The 17,264-nt window shown below is 35.5% G+C and overlaps 1 protein-coding gene across 1 annotated transcript in view; it reads left to right on the forward strand.

Moving 5' to 3' along the window:
* LOC111154498 (glutamate metabotropic receptor 5) overlaps positions 1 to 17,264 on the forward strand; it is a 524,532-nt gene that overhangs the window by 212,548 nt on the left and 294,720 nt on the right. The gene's annotated exons all lie outside the window — the stretch shown is intronic.

The raw sequence follows: 17,264 nt of genomic DNA on the forward strand, positions 1-17,264 counted from the left end.
TGATTTTGAGAAAGGCTACTTAAACTTGTGTTATAACATAGAGTCATAGAATTTTGAGTTTGAAAGTGAGGAATTGCCTTAGGACTAATTTTTTAAAGCATTGGAAAATTGGCTCATTATTTACATTACAAAAGTGTTACTACATTGCCTGATCATCCACACTGTTGTCGGACAAGTTTCTAAAACATTGATTTCTACTGGGACTGATTTTAATTATCTGGATAATCCACTTGATGGGTACAGCACAGCTCATTCCCTGCTGATGCTGTTGAATCAGTATATTTGAGTTCTCTAGAGAAGTGGATATAATGGTGTATGTGTGTGTGTGAGAAAGAGAGAAAGGGAGAGAGAGAAAGAGAGAGAGATGAGATGAGGTGAGGTGAGATGATATACCAGAAGACCCAGTGGTATAGTTCTGGTCTGAAAACCGACAGGCTTGGCATCCAAGAAGAGCCAATGTTTGGGTTCAAGTCTGAAGGCCAGAAAAGACCAACATCCCAGCTCAAGCAGTCATGCAGGAAGAGTTCCTTCTTACTCAGTCATTTTTGTTCTTCTCGGGTCTTTGGTAGATTGGATGAGGTCCACTAACATTAGGGAGAACAATCTTCATTACTTAGTATATTGATGCAAATGCTAATGTCATCCAGAAACACCTTCATAGACACACCCAGAATAAAGTTTAGCCCAAGTATCTGGGCACCCCATGGCCCAGTAAGTGGTCACATGACATTAACCATCACAATTCGTAAAAGGACCTCACAGTTTGACCATGTGAATGTAGTTCACTATTCTAGAACTTTAAAAAGTTTTATTATAGTACATTTTTTAAGTAGGCAGCCAATTTAAAAAATAGAGAAAACCTTTAGAACCCTTGCATCTTTCTCAATATTTCTGTCCAAAACAGAAAGCTAACTCACTTGTTATTAACTTTTGACGGCTCGTTAAAGAAAACATGCTTCCTTTATTTTCTAAATGCCTAACTGACCTTCTGCGATCAGACTTGGCTCCTGCTTGGCTACATTTTATGACAGCCATTTTATGTACCTAATGCTTTTCTGTCTGACCTGATGGCAGTAGATTGATGGGACTATTTTAGTATGAGGCCAACTATCCTTCATAAAAATGATATTGAGTGAGATTCTTTTTTCACTGATGTCATGCATTTTGTCTAAAATCATCCCTAGCTGGCAAGAGTGACGCACCAGTTAGTTTTATACAACCCAGAAGCACTCCCACTCCAGTATTAAATTCCAAAGTACAGTTACCACCGGGGTAAAAAGAATAGGAAAGAAAGAAGCTGGCTTTAAATAGTCCTGTTTTTCTGTTGGGGCATGAGATTTTGTAGCTCCTATCTTCTGCCTTTGCCAATGTTAATAAGACAAATCAGTAGCATTTATTTTCCAGCCCATATGATTTGTCAAGAAGTAAGTGCTTTTCGGTCATATGTACACAAGGAAAATAAGTAGGTATTCATGATATTTGCCATATTCCATCTTTATTTTTGTTGCCAACAGCACCACAAGGCCAAAATTTCATACCTATATAACATACATGCACAATTTTAATAATGTTATATATATACATATATATATATATATCTACAAATAAATTAAGATTTTATTTTTTGAGTAATCTCTACACCCAATGTGGGGCTCAAATTTACAATCCCAAGATCATAAGTCACACACTCTACTGACTGAGCCAGCCAGGTGCCATTATTTTATATATTTTAAAATTTATTTTGTATATGCTATTTATAAGAAGTTCTCTCCACATCATTTGATTCATGCAATAATAGATTCATAACCTTTAATTAGATTTCTTAATCCCTTCATTCATCAGCTAAGAGTAATTCAGTTCATTTCATCTTAGAGGAGTTTTGTTAGAAAAGTCTTCTTACTCCTTTTTTTTTTAAGATTTTATTTATTTATCTGACAGAGAGATCACTAGCAGCGGGGACAAGGGGAGAGAGAGGGAGAAGCAGACTCCCCGCCCGAGCAGGGAGCCAGATGCAGGGCTTGATCCCAGGACCATGGGATCATGACCTGAGCCGAAGGCAGATGCCTAACCATCTGAGCCACCCAGGCACCCCTCTTCTTACTCTGAAAAAAAAAAGAAAAAAATGTCTGCCTGTAGTTTCCATCCCTTGGCTCATATTTTTGTCTTTGAAAGTAATGTGTGGTACTCTTGCAGATATTTGGTAATGGTATGGTCATCCATTCCCTTTATCTTTTTGAAACATTCCTGCTTCTTCCATTTCTACTTCTTCATGGTGAAATGACACTCTAGGTATTAATGAGACTATTTATCAAGATCATTTATGGGGTCATTTATCAAATGTTTTCTGCCAATTACTACACTAAACTCTGTACATTCATTGTTTTATGTATTCATTTGATAGATACTGACTGGCTACTATATGTTAAGAGGCTTGGGATGTATCTGTGAATAAAACAAGACAATAATTACTACCCTTATGGACCTTACAGGTGGCAAGTTAGATAGAAGGTAGTAAGTGCTATGAAAAAATAAAGTAAGTAAATCTAAGAACAACTTCATGTTGAGTACTATTATCTCCATTTTATAGGCAAGGACTCTAAGACTCAATTTATATTAAGTAATAGAAGGCTATATGGATGGAGGTATTGAAGAAAAAATTAAATATAAGTATGTGTAATTCTAGAAACTGAGCATTTAGCGCTGTGTTCTGTTATTTTTCAGGAAATTGAAAGTATTCCTATTCATAAGAATGGAGATCTAGGGCAGTGAGCAGAAATGTAAAATGTAGTAGTTATAAGAGAATTTAGCACATCTATTCACTCTCATTTTACAAGTGAGGAAACTGATACCTGCAAAGTTTAGGTAACATGTTTAAAGTCACACAAGAACCTGATTACCAAGGACCATAATTAAGTGCTTTTCTCTACTAGCCTATTTCCTGTAAATAGAAACAGTGGAGAAGTTGTCTGATAGCAAACTCCCAGTTCTTCACAGAACCTGAGTATATAAAGAAATTATCCTAGATAATTCAAATTTAAGTTAGCATTTTCATTTTAATGCTCTCTTCTAAAAATACAATTCATCCTATAATTCCTGTAGCTGACACGCAATGTTACATTAGTTTCAGGTGTACACATTTGTGATTCAATATATCTATGGGTTATGTAAGCTCACCTTAGGTGCACCTATCATCTGTCACCATACAGTGCTATTACAATATCAATGACTATATTCTTTATGTTGTGCTCTTAATAATTTGAGATTATTTTATTGCATATATTCCCCCAGTCTCCCTTTATGCTCCTTCCTTCCCCTACCCAACTCAGACCCAACTCAAGATGGTTCTTAGAAATTAGAGGTTAGTGGATGCCTGGGTGGCTCAATTAGTTAAGTGTCTGACTCTTGATTTCACTTCAGGTAATGATCTCAGGCTTATGAGATTGAGCCCCCATCTGGTTATGCACGGGGTGTGAAGCCTGCTTAAGATTCTCTCTCTCCCTCTGCTCCTTCCCACCACTCACACATACATGCATGCTTGCTCTCTCTCTCTCTAAAAAAAAAAAAAGAAAGAAAGAAAAGAAAAAAATTTAAAGTCAAGGTTATGAGAAGGGAATCTATATTCAGAACTTCCTAGAGGGTCCCATTTAACAGCTGTAGTTATAAATCTGTCCAGTTGTCTTGGGACAGCCATGTTTAATATGTCATTCAGCTGAAATGTGTGGCGGGACTAGGAAGATAACTGTGCTGCTGAGACAACCTCATCCATCAACATATTTCACCATCTGTGCTGCACATCAGAAGAATGTTAGAGTGATATAGACGTGGCCACTGGGTCTTCTCACTTGAACTCAGGGTAATCTGTTGTCTCATTGCCAATAAAAATGTCCTGTCCAGGTCCCTGAAATAGTCTTGCTAAACACTCTGGCCCAGACAGCAGAATGGGATCAATAATCTGAACAGTAATGACATTTCTAAAGGAGTTTTTTTTTTTTTCCTAGAATGGATATAATGTTAGTTTTTGACCTGAGAAAACATCATATTATACTATTGTTATATATTATTATATACTTATTATTATTATTGCATATTATTATATACTTAAATATTAACTTGGAAACAAGGGCTAACTTTTAGCAAATTAGCTACTTAAAGATCTTTTTTGATCTTGTCTATAATTAACTAAAACTATGTATCCATTTGAATTAAGAATCTCTGTCCTTCAATATGATGATTGTTACCAGGCTGCAAGAGGAAATTGGGAATTATAACCTATATTTCTAATCAGGAGGCCACTCTTCATCAACATTTTTCAAAGTGGAAAGGACAAGAGCTTATTCTAATAAATATGTTTGTGGATAGAATTACAAATAATTGTTCTATTAAAGCTATTACAGTAGGTATTATTCAGAAGTAAACATTAGTCTTTATCCTTGCATATTATCAGAGCATTCATTCTAAATTGCAGCTCCTTTTAAAATAAGTATACTTGTGTTCCAGTGGGCCACTCAGTATCTTTTAATCATGATGAAAACTTATTTTCATTGAGTTCCTGTTATGTGTCAGGACACAAGGGAAGAAGGAAAGAGAGGGGTAAGGAAGAGAGAGGAAATGATGAGAGGAGATAAGAGGGGAGGAGTAGAGGAAGAGAGAGAGCAAGAGAAGAGAGATTAATTTAGTGCTGTCAGCAATGTTGAATATGTCAACTTTTAGATAACTTTGAGTTTGGTAGGAATGACCCCATTTTTGTAGGGGAAAAAATCAAGACTTAGAAGTTAAATGAGTGGACAAGATTATACCAGTTTCTTATCCTAGTGGCCATTCTAATTATCACAAAGAGAGAAGGCTTAGGAACATAAAAATGTTCCTATACTTGTGATAAGCTCCATTTAATTTTGCTTTATTGTTTTTGTTGTTTTAGGTTTATCCTTTGAAAATTAAATAAACTTAGTAAAATGCCTTGAAAATTATTGAAATTTTTGTGATGAATTTGTAGTACAAATAAAGCTAGCCAAATTATGCTCCGTTTGGCCTGGAGTTGTTTTCTGCTTATCTACACTTGAGTCGGAAAGACCAGACTAGTTGCATGAAGTTCAGTTTATAAACAAGCAGTAGTCTAGTTATGTCTGTCTCAGATTATGAACCATGAAGGTTTAGCAAGAAGGTAAGGGGAACAAGTGTGAAGAAGTTTGGACAGGAACCTAGAAGACAATGTTTTCAGCCTTATAGTATTTTGATATTTATCCCATCGTTGGAGAAAACTTTTTTTTTTTTTTTTTGTGGAGGTAAGAATATGTTAGGTGTGTTATTTCAAAAGATAACTGGGTGTATTATGGAATAGAAAAGATAGGGTAGATACAGAGGAACCAGTATCCATAACAAAAATATGATCATGGAATAAGTAGTAGATTACTAATTAAAATGTATTTATTATGTTTTTGTTATGATGCTATCAGGATATATGTATAAGTCCAAACTCATTAAAATGTATACATTGAATATATGTAACTTTTTGTAAATTATGTACAACTCAGGAAGTTGGGAAAAAGTAGGAACTGTTGGGCACATTGAGTATTATAGAGAAGCATGGGGGAGATGTCAAGATTGACTCATAAGGTTCTTATGTTTTATAACAAGATGAATGAGATAATTTTACCAAGATGGAGAGAGTTGGAAAAGAATCAAGTGTGAAGTAGAAAACAGATCATGAGTTCAGTTTTTGATATAATGGCATGATGTCCTTTTCAAACATAAATATAGCTAAGAAAGCTGAAGAATATGTGAGTCTGGGGCTCAGAAGAGATATATAGTCTGTAAATAAAAAATGAGTGAATCATTTGAGTAGTTTAGATTTATGAATGGAAGACATGAGCATGGAGAATTCAAGTGGAAGAAGTCTCAGAACTTGGCTTTGAAAGGGATCTCGAAATGTAATAATTGGAAAAAGGATGAACTATGAAAAGGTGATAGGGAAAAGGCAAATCCAGAGATGGAAGAGGAAAACCCAGAGTGTTGTGTCATCCCAACCTGTGGAGGAGAATGTTTACAGGAGGGGCCACCAATGTCAAATAATTCTAGATCAGTGAAAATAATACTCAAAGGACCTTTAGTTTAATTGAGATAGATAGATAGATTGGTTGATTGATTTTTAAAGATTTTTTTTATTTATTTGTCAGAGAAAGAGAGACAGGGAGAGCACAAGCAGGGGGAGAGGCAGGCAGAGGGAGAAGCAGACTCCCCGCTGAGCAAGGAGCCTGATGCGGGACTCAGTGCCAGGACCCTGAGATCATGACTTGAGCAGAAGGCAGGCAGACATTTAACCGACTGAGCCACCCAGGCGTCCCTTGAGGTAGATTTATTAATTGGTCATTTAGCAACAGATGGACAAATGGAGAGATTAAAGTAAATTAAGAATGAAGTAGCTAAGATGTAAGGAGGTGAGAAAATGAACCCATGTCATATAGTTTTGTGAGGTTAAACTAGTAAGAAATGGGGAGTGATAAAACTTTTAAGGAAATATGAGGTCAAGAGACAGGTTTTTAATAGTTACTTTTTCCAAAAAACATAATTTATGATCATGAAAAAATAATTTTAATGATGAACAAAGCTATATAGTGAAAAACGCTTATATTTTTATGTCTGTGTCTATACATGGTATTAATAAATTATTTGGCACTTGCTAATTTTATAGGTGAAAACTCGCATCATAATATTTTAATTGGTACTTCTTTAATTATGAGTGATATTCTATATCTTTCATATATGAATAAGTGATATATTTATTTTTCTTCAAACTTCATGCCTTTCAATTTTTTCTGTTTTTTTCTTCTTGTTGGTTGTACAAAAGTACTTTACAAATTAAAGAGAGTGGTTCATTGACATGTGTAGCAAATATTTTCCCTCTTGTTATTTAGTTTTGACTTTGTTTGCGACATTTTGGACAATGCCAACCTTTTTCTTTTATGATTCATAAAGATTTATATATTACATAGAGAGGCCAGTCACAGAGGTTTAGTCATTTAATTTTAGGATCAAGGTTGGATAGAGAATTTAATAAATGAGGGAGGACAATTAATTGCATAAAACCCCTTAAATGTGGGAATGAGTGACATTTGAAGTGTAGATGGAGGGAGCAAGAGGAAAAGTCAACTCTAGAAGGGAACAGAAATTTTTTAAAAAATGAGATAGGTATGTTTAAAGGTTTGAAAATATAAAAGTTACTTGATAGCCCCTCTTTTCTTCATAATTTTGGAGGCAAGAAGGGAATGTGTGTATGTTGTAGAGTGGGGAGTATGGTGGTTTGAGAAGTTGTCAGTAAATGTTGGAAAACAAGGAAAACTACATTGTTAATAAGTGGTTTTATATATTATCTTTATTTTATATTATTCCACTTATTATAAACAGTAGGGAGAGAAAGATCTGGGTATATTGTCATGGAGAAATGCTCTTAAAATAACTATATGTACTGTCTCATCAAGAATTGTAATGAATTCTTAACATTAGGGTTTTAAAGGTTGATTAAACAATAGCCCTGTTCTCAAATTAAAAATCAGTGGGAGTGAGTCATAGAGATTAATGTATATCAGTTAATTAGAGACCACGTCTTTGATCTGTGACAACTGGACCTCCTAAAACCGGCCCCCAAACCTAGAGTCACAGGCAGGGCTGGACAATAGCAGGACTTTCCAGCTTTAGAAGATGGCTTTCAGAATGACATTAGGAAAACTGTTAGAGCACAGACTGCTCCATAAAAACAAGAGGCTGAGTCACACCTGCTCAGTTCTTCCTCCACCTCACCAGACAGGCCAGTTACTCATTCCCAAGGGAAGGAAGGAAGATGGTGAGGACAAGCTGTGTGTTTTCTTTCCATGCTTTTCCTTCCTGGAGATTGGAAATCTCTCTGGAATGCTCCTTTGTGAAATATAAAGCATGAGAAATATTTTTTTCTCTCTCAAGCCCGTTCTGAAGTAGATAAAGAATATTAACTTGACTTTACAGGTGAAGACACTGACCTCAGAGACATAACTTGTCTCATCAGTATCACTGAGCTTATTAGATGTGAAGTTGAAATTTAAATGAAACCAGTTGCTTTGTAAGGTGCTATGGAGCTCACAACTGAAAATGCCCGGAAGGAGAACAGAAGGCCTGGATGTTACTGGACAAAGAAAGATTTCTGTGTGAGTGATGAAAACAACAGATGACTTCAAAGGCCTCTTACAGTCCCAGGGCTTGTGCTTTAGAGGCATCTGCATCTCAGGGGGTTCTGGTAGCTTTAAGATGCATTGCACTTGCAAAATATGTTTAAGTAAAATTAAAAGTAATTGGGTGTTAATAATAGCTCTTTGTGGAGAGCTTTTTGTGTAACAAACACTGCCCTGACTGCTTGGGTTTCCTGTATTAATTTATTGACTTTTCATAACAATCATATTTGCAAGCTGTTATTATTACCTTATTGCTGAGCACAAAGAAACAAACAATTCACTCAAGAGCACACAAGCAGTAAGTGGCAGAGAGGGCATTAGAAGGTAGTCTGTATCCTTAACCACTATGGTAAACTTGTTGGATCTTCAATAATTCTTTATTTCAGTAATAAACTTGATTCTTATGGTATAAAAGATTAATTTACAGAGAATTAATTAATCAGTTTTCTGTTATTAAAATAGACAATCTTTAATAAAGAAAAACTAGCCATTAAGATGACTGCAAAAGAAAGATTCCCCTCCCCCCATCCTCCTCCTTCCGAAGATAAATAATACCTGGAGCAATCCAACATTATGTAAACCAGAAGAATACAATGATTGGATGGATTTTTCAGTCTGCATTACTATTTTTACATGGAAACAGTCCGATGAAATTTAGTTTTCAGCAAATAGAAAAGTTTAAGATTTCTTTATAGGAATGATTTAATATCCAGATTAGTTGGGTAGAAGTTGAACTTTCACTCTTGGCAGATGACATGATACTCTGTGTAGAAAACCTAAGAGACTCCACCAAAAAAATGTTTGAACTGATACAAGAATTCAGCAAAATCTTGGGATATAAAAATGAATGCACAGAAGTCTGTTGCGTTTCTATACACCAGTAATGAAGCAGCAGAAAGAGAAATCAAGGAATTGATCCCATTTATAATTACACCAAAAACCTTAAGACACCTAGAAATAAACCTAACCAAAGAGGTAAAAGATTTGTACTCTCATAACTATAGAACACATATGAAAGAAATTGAGAGGGCGCCTGGTGGCTTAGTCAGTTAAGCATCTACCTTTGGCCCAGGTCATGATCTCTGGGTCCTGGGATTGAGCCTTGCATTGGGCTCCCTGCTCAGCAGGGACTCTGCTTCTCCCTCTCCTTCTGCCTTTCCCACACCACAACCCCACCCCCACAGCTCATGTTTTCTCTCTCTCTCTCTCTCTCAAATGAATAAAAAATTTAAAAAAAAAAGAAATTGAGGAAGACACAAAGAAATGGAAAAACATTCCATGCTTATAGATTGGAAGAACAAATATGTTAAAATGTCTATACTACCCAAAGCAACCTACACATTTAATGCAACCCCTGTCAAAATAACACCAGCATTTTTCCCAGATCTGGAAAAAACAATCCTAAAATTTATATGGACAGAGAAAAGACTCTGATTAGCTAAAGTAATATTGAAAAAGAAAACCAAACCTGGTGGCATCACAGTTCTGGAGTTCAAGCTGTATTACAAAGCTGTCATCATCAAGACAGTATGGTACTGGCACAAAAACATGCACATATATCAATGGAACAGAATCAAGAACCCAGAAATGGACCCTCTATTCTATGGTCAGTTAATCTTCGACAAAGCAGGAAAGATATCCAATGGAAAAATGACAGTCTCTTTAACAAATAGTGTTGGAAAAACTGGACAACAATATGCAGAAGAATGAAACTGGACCACTTTCTTACAACATACACAAAAATAAATTCAAAATGGTTGAAAGCCTAAATGTGAGAAAAGAATCCATCAAACTTCTAGAGGAGAACACAGACAGCAACTTCTTTGACCTTGGCCAGAGCAACTTCTTACTAGACATGTCCCTGGAGGCAAGGGAAACAAAAGCAAAAATGAACTATTAGGACTTCTTCAGGATAAAAATCTTCTGAATAGTAAAGGAAACAATCAACAACACTAAAAGGCAGCCTTTGGAATGGGAGGAGCTATATGCAAATGATCAATCAGATAAAGGGCCAGTATCTAAAAACTATGAAGAACTTATCAAACTCAACACCCCGAAAACAACAACAACAACAACAACAAAATACATATATATAGTCAAGAAATGGGCAAAAGGCATGAACAGACATTTCTCCAAGACATACAGATGGCTAACAGACATATGAAAAAAATGCTCAACATCACCCATCATCAGGGAAATACAAGTCAAAACCACAATGAGGTATCACCTCATACCAGTCAGAACAGCTAAAATTAACAATAAAGGAAATAACCAGTATTGGTGAGGATATGGTGGGAATACAAACTGGTACAGCCACTGTGGAAAACTATGGAGGGTCCTCAAAAATTTAAAAATAAAGCTACCCTATGATCCAACAATTGCACTATGAGGTATTTATCCAAAGGATACAAAAATAATGATTCAAAGGGATCCATGTACCTCAATGTTTATAATAGCAGTGTCCACAATAGCCAAAGTATGAAAAGAGCCCATACATCCATTAACTGATGAATGGATAAAGAAGATGTAGTGTTTTATATATATATAATGGACTACTGCTCAGCCATCAAAAAGAATGAAATCTTGCCATTTGCAATAATGTGCATGGAAATAGACATTTTTTGCTATTATGCTAAGCAAAATAAGTAAGTCAGAGAAAGACAAATACCATATGATTTCATTCACATGTGGAATTTAAGAATCAGAATGGGTGAACACAGGGGAAGGGAAGGAAAAATAAAATAAGATGAAAACAGAGAGGGAGACAAACCATAAGAGACTCTCAACTCCGGGACATAAACTAAGGGTTGCTGGAGAGGAGGTAGGTGGGAGATGGGGTAACTGAGTGATAGGCATTAAGGGTGACATGTGATATAATGAGCACTGGGTGTTATATGCAACTGATGAATCACTTTAAATTCGACCCCAGAAACTAATAATATGCTATATGTTAACTAACTTAAATTTAAATAAAATCTAAAAAAAAAAATCAGACACCTGTGAAGAAAAAGAGGCAAACATAAAATATTGTTCTGTGGTGAAACCAGGTGATGTTCATTTACTCTTCCACCTTTTTCTGGAAGACTAATATGATTTGGTGAAGTGACTATTTTATGTACATGTTTCTGTTAGTTGGAGGCTGCTGTGATAAATCATTCTAAAACAGTGGCTGGCTAACTAACTCCCATGGGTCAAATCCACTTCCTGTTTTTGTAAATAGTTTTATTGGAAAAGCCTCACTCATTTACACAATGTCTATGGCTGTTTTGGGGTTACATTGGTAGAGCTAGTTGTAATAAAGACCACATGTCCCAAAAAGCCTAAAATATTTACTGTGTGGCCCTACACACACACACAAACACACACACACACACACACACACACACACACACACACAGAGGAAGAAAAAACGTCTGCTGACCCCTCATCTAGAGGGTTTTTTCCCCCATCTGTTGAGATAGCTCTGCTTACTTACATACATATTGGGACTTTAAATATTTATTCAGCAGTAGTCATGGTTTGCACTTAAACTCCAGATTCTTTTTCATTCTCCTTGAGATTTGATGGCCACTGCTTGGTCATGGGATCAGACAGCCCAAGGAATGTTGGTCAGAATTAGAGGCACAGGTTTGGGTGCTATGTTTATCATGGAGAGGAGACCAAGAACAAAGAAGTTTTTTTTTTTAATTTTATCATTCTGGAACATAATGTTCAAAGCAATTGAAACATATGATGCATTTGAAATACCGTTTTATTCAATCCTGAGTGATTTAATTTTATCCAAAATAAAAGAATGTACTAAATTTAATAAAGAATGCCCTGTTTGGTTATAAATATTAATCTTTCTAATAAAATTATCTTTATTCCTCTCATTTGCTAAATTGAACTGATGACATAGATTAAAAGCTTATCCTTTCTCCTTCTATCCGTCTTCCCCATTTTCCTGAGAGTTACTTTTTCAATAAAACAAATTTACTTATGTAATCTTTCTGCATAATAATCTTACTTAACTCTCTTTTTCATATTCAAATCTCTAATTTGGCATGCATGGCCCTTTAAAATATGGCCAAATCTGCCAGTCATTTCTTATTACACTCAAAGGTGAAATTTAAAATACTTGACAACTAGTAAGACATGGGTCCAACTGCAGCAGATGAGAATCATAACCAATGGGTGAATCAGTGCCAATGCATGCCACCTAAATAGTGGAATACTTCTACCCTCTTCCCACCACTACCAACTCCTTATCTTTCCTATAGCGAAATTCTTTTAATTCCTGAAACATACCAAGCTTATAGAATCATCTAGATGGTCTTCTCCTTGGAGTGACCTCTCTGTCTTTTACAGTGAAACTCAAGTTTTTCATGTGAGACATTCCCCAACAGTTTCAAAGACTTCCTAAACATTTTCTAGTAGGACTTCTACAGATCCCTTAAAGCCTCTGTGACTGTCATTTCTATTTTTCTGTTTTCCTCTTTCTCTTCTCCATTGGAATATGAGCTCCCTGAATGTGGGCAAAGGTTTATTAATCTCTGTGACATCCAGTACCTAACATATTATGAACATTTGAGAACAGCTGTGACCACAGAGGAAAATCAAGTGTGGCAGGTTCCTCAACTCCAGTCAGCCTCAACAAAAGGCAGGTTTCTCAAGCTCTTATGGAATAGAAAGAATCTTGTGAATGCAGGCCATTCTGGAAGGAAACCAACTAAAAGCCCTGTGGCAGAGGGCAGAGGGAATTCCTAGGACACACTCTCTGTGATTTCACAAGAAAGGTCTATTTCATAGGTTTCCATAGAGAATCCTAATTTTCTGGCCCTCACAAAATACATCAATGAAAAATGAGGCACTATGAGGCTAAATCATGTGATCAACTGATCAATCACTTTCTTTTCTTTTTTTTTTTTTTTTAAAGGGATGTATTTCCATTTTGTTTATTTATTTGACACAGAAAGAGAGATCACAAGTAGGTAGAGAGGCAGGCAGAGAGAGGGGAGGAAGCAGGCTCCCTCCTGAGCAGAGAGCCCAATGCCAGGTCTGGGATCATGACCTGAGCCAAAGGCAGCAGCTTAACCCACTGAGCCACCCAAGTGCCCCTGATCAATCACTTTCAATGGGAAAAGAAATGATTAGTAAAACAGTGAGACAAGGAATTCCATGAACATATCTGGACACATGTGTGTGCCATTCAGAGGAAGGCTGTGAAGTTTTAGCTCCTTGAGAAGGGAAAGAAAATAGGTTTAGTTTTTTCAGGACTCTGTAATGCATTAGCCTTACCAACTATGGTGAATGTAGATTAGAAATGGTTCTGTTATCTGTTCAGAATACCTGAAAGCTCTATTGTCTTCTGCTGTCTTATCAAGACATGAATGTAAATCTTTATTTTTTAAGATGATTTGTAGACACTCTAAATTTAATATTCTTGGACCCCTTAATCTGTTTTATTTGTTTAATAGACTAGTTTTCAGAGCAGTTACAGGTTCACAGCAAAGTTGAGACAAAGGTACAGACATTTTCCATAATCTTACTCCCACACACATTGATAGTCTTTCCATTATCAACATTCCCCACCCAAATGTACATTTATTACAACTTATAAACCTACATTGATAAGTCATTATCATCCAGAGTTCATAGTTTAATTTATGGCTCACTCTTGGTATTGTACATGCTATGAGTGTAGAAAAATGTGTAATTACAGAGTCATACTGTGTCATACAGAGCATTTGCACTACCCTGTGCTCTGCCTATTCATTGCTCTTGCTTTCTCTCTGCTAACTTTTCACAACCAGTGATATCCTTACTCTCTTCATAGTTTTGACTTTTCCAGAATGTCCTGTAGTTGGAATCATACAGTATGTGGCCTTTTCAGATTGTCTTCTTTCACTTAGTAATGTGCACTTAAGTTTCCCCCATGTCTTTTCATAGCTCGATAGCTCATTTCTTTTTAGTGAGGAATAACATTTCATTGTCTGGGTACCACAGTTTATTTATCCATTTACCTACTGAAGGACATCTTGGTTGCTTCCAAGTTTTGGCAATTACAAATAAAACTGTTTTAAAAATCCCTGTGCAGGTTTCTGTGTGGGCATAAGTTTTCCATTCATCTTGGTAAATATGGAGTATGATTGTTGGATCATATGGTAAGGGTATTTGCTTTTGTTAAGAAATTGCTAACTACCTTCCAAAGTGATGGTATCATTTTATATTTATATCAAGAATGAGTAAAATTTCTTATTGCTCCACAGTCTTGCTCTTATAACATACACATTCCCACCATACCGATTTTTTCTTTATTTTTAGTTTTTTTGGGGTTTTTGGTACATATTTTTTTGTTACTCTGAATATGTTTTGTCATTTTTTTCATGTACATAATTAAATATGGTTCTTTTATAGCTTCTGGATTTTCTTTGATCAAAATCTTTCTCTGAAGAAAAAAAAAGAAAAAAATTCTTTTCTCTGAAACCAGGAGAGTACTGCTTATTTTTTTTTTATACCTTTATTCATTTAATCCAGTCAGAAAATTTTTTTTAATTAAATCTATACAGTATTAGATACAGCATATTTTCTTTAAGGTAGATTCTCAAGTGTGCCTGCAAGAGTTATTAAATAAATAATCATTTCCTAATGAAATAACGATAAGGCTTCATATATTAAATTTTACATTTTGAAATTAATTATATTCTGTATACTAGTATATAATTTTAGACTTTCTCTTTAGTACCACTTTTGTTAGTAGCAGAGTACTTTTATTATATTATCTTTTTAGTGAACTGTAATAACTAGTAAAACTTGCCATACTAATTATTATTTCCATAATTTTTGGTTAAATATTGTTCATCCCTAACAACTTTAAGATTATTTTTCTAATTATAAAATTGAGTTTCTAAATATTAATTTTTGAAGAGTTGAAATTTTAATGATATTAGATGTGACAAAAATAGGGAATTAATTTTTATCATATTTTTATATCCTTCCATAAATATTACTTTATGAAAATATTGTATTTTTATTGAATTATTAACTATGCATTGTAGTTTTGTTAGCATATATTTATGTCTAGCTAATTATTGCTAGTATAGAGAAAAGCAATATTGTTTGTATAATTCAAATTCCTTTTTTCAATATTTTAGCTTTTTCCAGAAGAGATATGCAATAATGTTATCGACACAAAATAATTGATAACTTCCTCTCCATTACTTATCCTATGTTATTTTCTCAACTTATTGTATTTACTCTAAAATTCTAAAATCTAAAATCTCTAACACTGCTGTATGGTAGTAATTATAACAAGTAGCCTTCCCTGTACTTGATGAGATTAATTTGTTATTTTACTACTTAGAATGAAATTTTAAATTTTTGTCTTTAGCATATTTACTTATTTTCTTCTTTTTACATTGTCATTTTAGTAAGCATTAGCACTCATATCTTCAGATACAAATATACAAGTTAGAGAATGCGTGCTCACACACACACACACACACACACACACACACACACACTAACTCACAAACTCACATTAGAACATATAAAATGAGATGTGAAATTAGGAGCCTAAGTGCTGAATTTACAGTTTACTCTATCGTAAAGAATACTTTTAAAAATGATGTTGGGATCTGGCTCAAGATGGCAACCTAAACACACTACTTTAGCCTTACTCCACCTAGTCCTGCCTCCAAACCCATCAAACTGACTTGCCAGTTCATTTAGAGTAAAAGCCACAGTCTTTTCTTTCTTTTTTTTTTTTTTTTTTTTTAATTGTCAGAGAGAGAGCACAAGCAGGCAGAGTCGCAGGCAGAGGCAGAGAGAGAAAGCAGGCTCCCTGCTGGACAGGGAGCCTGATGCGGGACTCGATCCCAGGACCCTGGGATCATGACCTGAGCCAAAGGCAGCGGCTTAACTGACTGAGCCACCCAGGCATCCCCACAGTCTTTTCAATACTGTACCAGACTCCCACTTGTGTCTCCCCACCTATGTCCTGTTGCTTCTCTCTTCTCTGACTTTAGCCCAGCCACAGGTCTTCCTACTGTTCCTCAAAAGATCTGAGTTACATTTCCACCCCAAGGCCTATGTAATTAATATTTCCCTTGCCTGAAACAGTCTTCTCCCAGATACCTTCCTCACTGGATTCTTTACCTATGTCTAGCACATTATTACCTTTTACTAGGATACATAATTTTCTTATTCACTGGGTTTATTTTCTTTCTAGTCTGTGCTAGAAGATAAACTCCAGGAGAGCAGGGATTTTTATCATTTTGTTTATTGCTCTATCCTCTGTCCCTGGAAAAACTTCTGATTAGCACCTAATAAAATCATCTTTAAAAAGCTGGAGAACCCCTAACCCATATTTTGGCAGGTAAAATTTTTTAAAATTTCCCCTCTTAGAATCTGGAATAGTCAGAGATCAGAGATAGTGTATCTGGGAGATAAAGGAAGTTTCACATCATCAGCCAAATAAGTATTTATATGATCTCAGAACAGCTGAGCTAGTTCCCTTGCTCTCACCAGCCTCATCCCACCCCGACCTCTTTGAACAGCTGTCTCTTCCTTTGTCTCAAAACAAAGCTGTGGAGAGAAAGAGGGGCCTAATATATTAGAGTAAAATTAAAAGCTAAGAGTTCTAGAGATCTCCATGAAATACGAGGACGCATGTGGGGATGAGTCATGTGAGAACCAGAAAAATGAGATGTACTTGAAGATTAGGGTATTAAAATGCAACAGTGCTGATAATGAGCAGAGCCAAATGAGGTTACAGCCTAGGAGGTGGCCCTAGGAGAGGGTGACTGAGTTAATGTGGAGGTGGATGGTACTGCCATTTGCTCACTGATCATTACTTACAGAAATGTTGAATTTACCAGGGTTTCTGTGTTTTTTAGTTCAGGTGTTCTCATATCTCAAAGAAAGAAAAAAAGGACATTTGTCATTTGTACAAATCACTTTTCCAGCCAAAGAGAACATTATTTAAAAAAAAAATCCATTACAAATAAAGCTTTTGTCTCCCACAATAGAATCTTAGTTCTGAAGATATGCCAAAAAACTCATAAGATGTAACTACGTTTAATATGG

The sequence above is a fragment of the Enhydra lutris genome, unplaced genomic scaffold (genome assembly GCF_002288905.1).
Source record: "Enhydra lutris kenyoni isolate GAN:26980312 unplaced genomic scaffold, ASM228890v2 scaffoldscaffold37, whole genome shotgun sequence".
Lineage (NCBI taxonomy): Eukaryota > Metazoa > Chordata > Mammalia > Carnivora > Mustelidae > Enhydra > Enhydra lutris.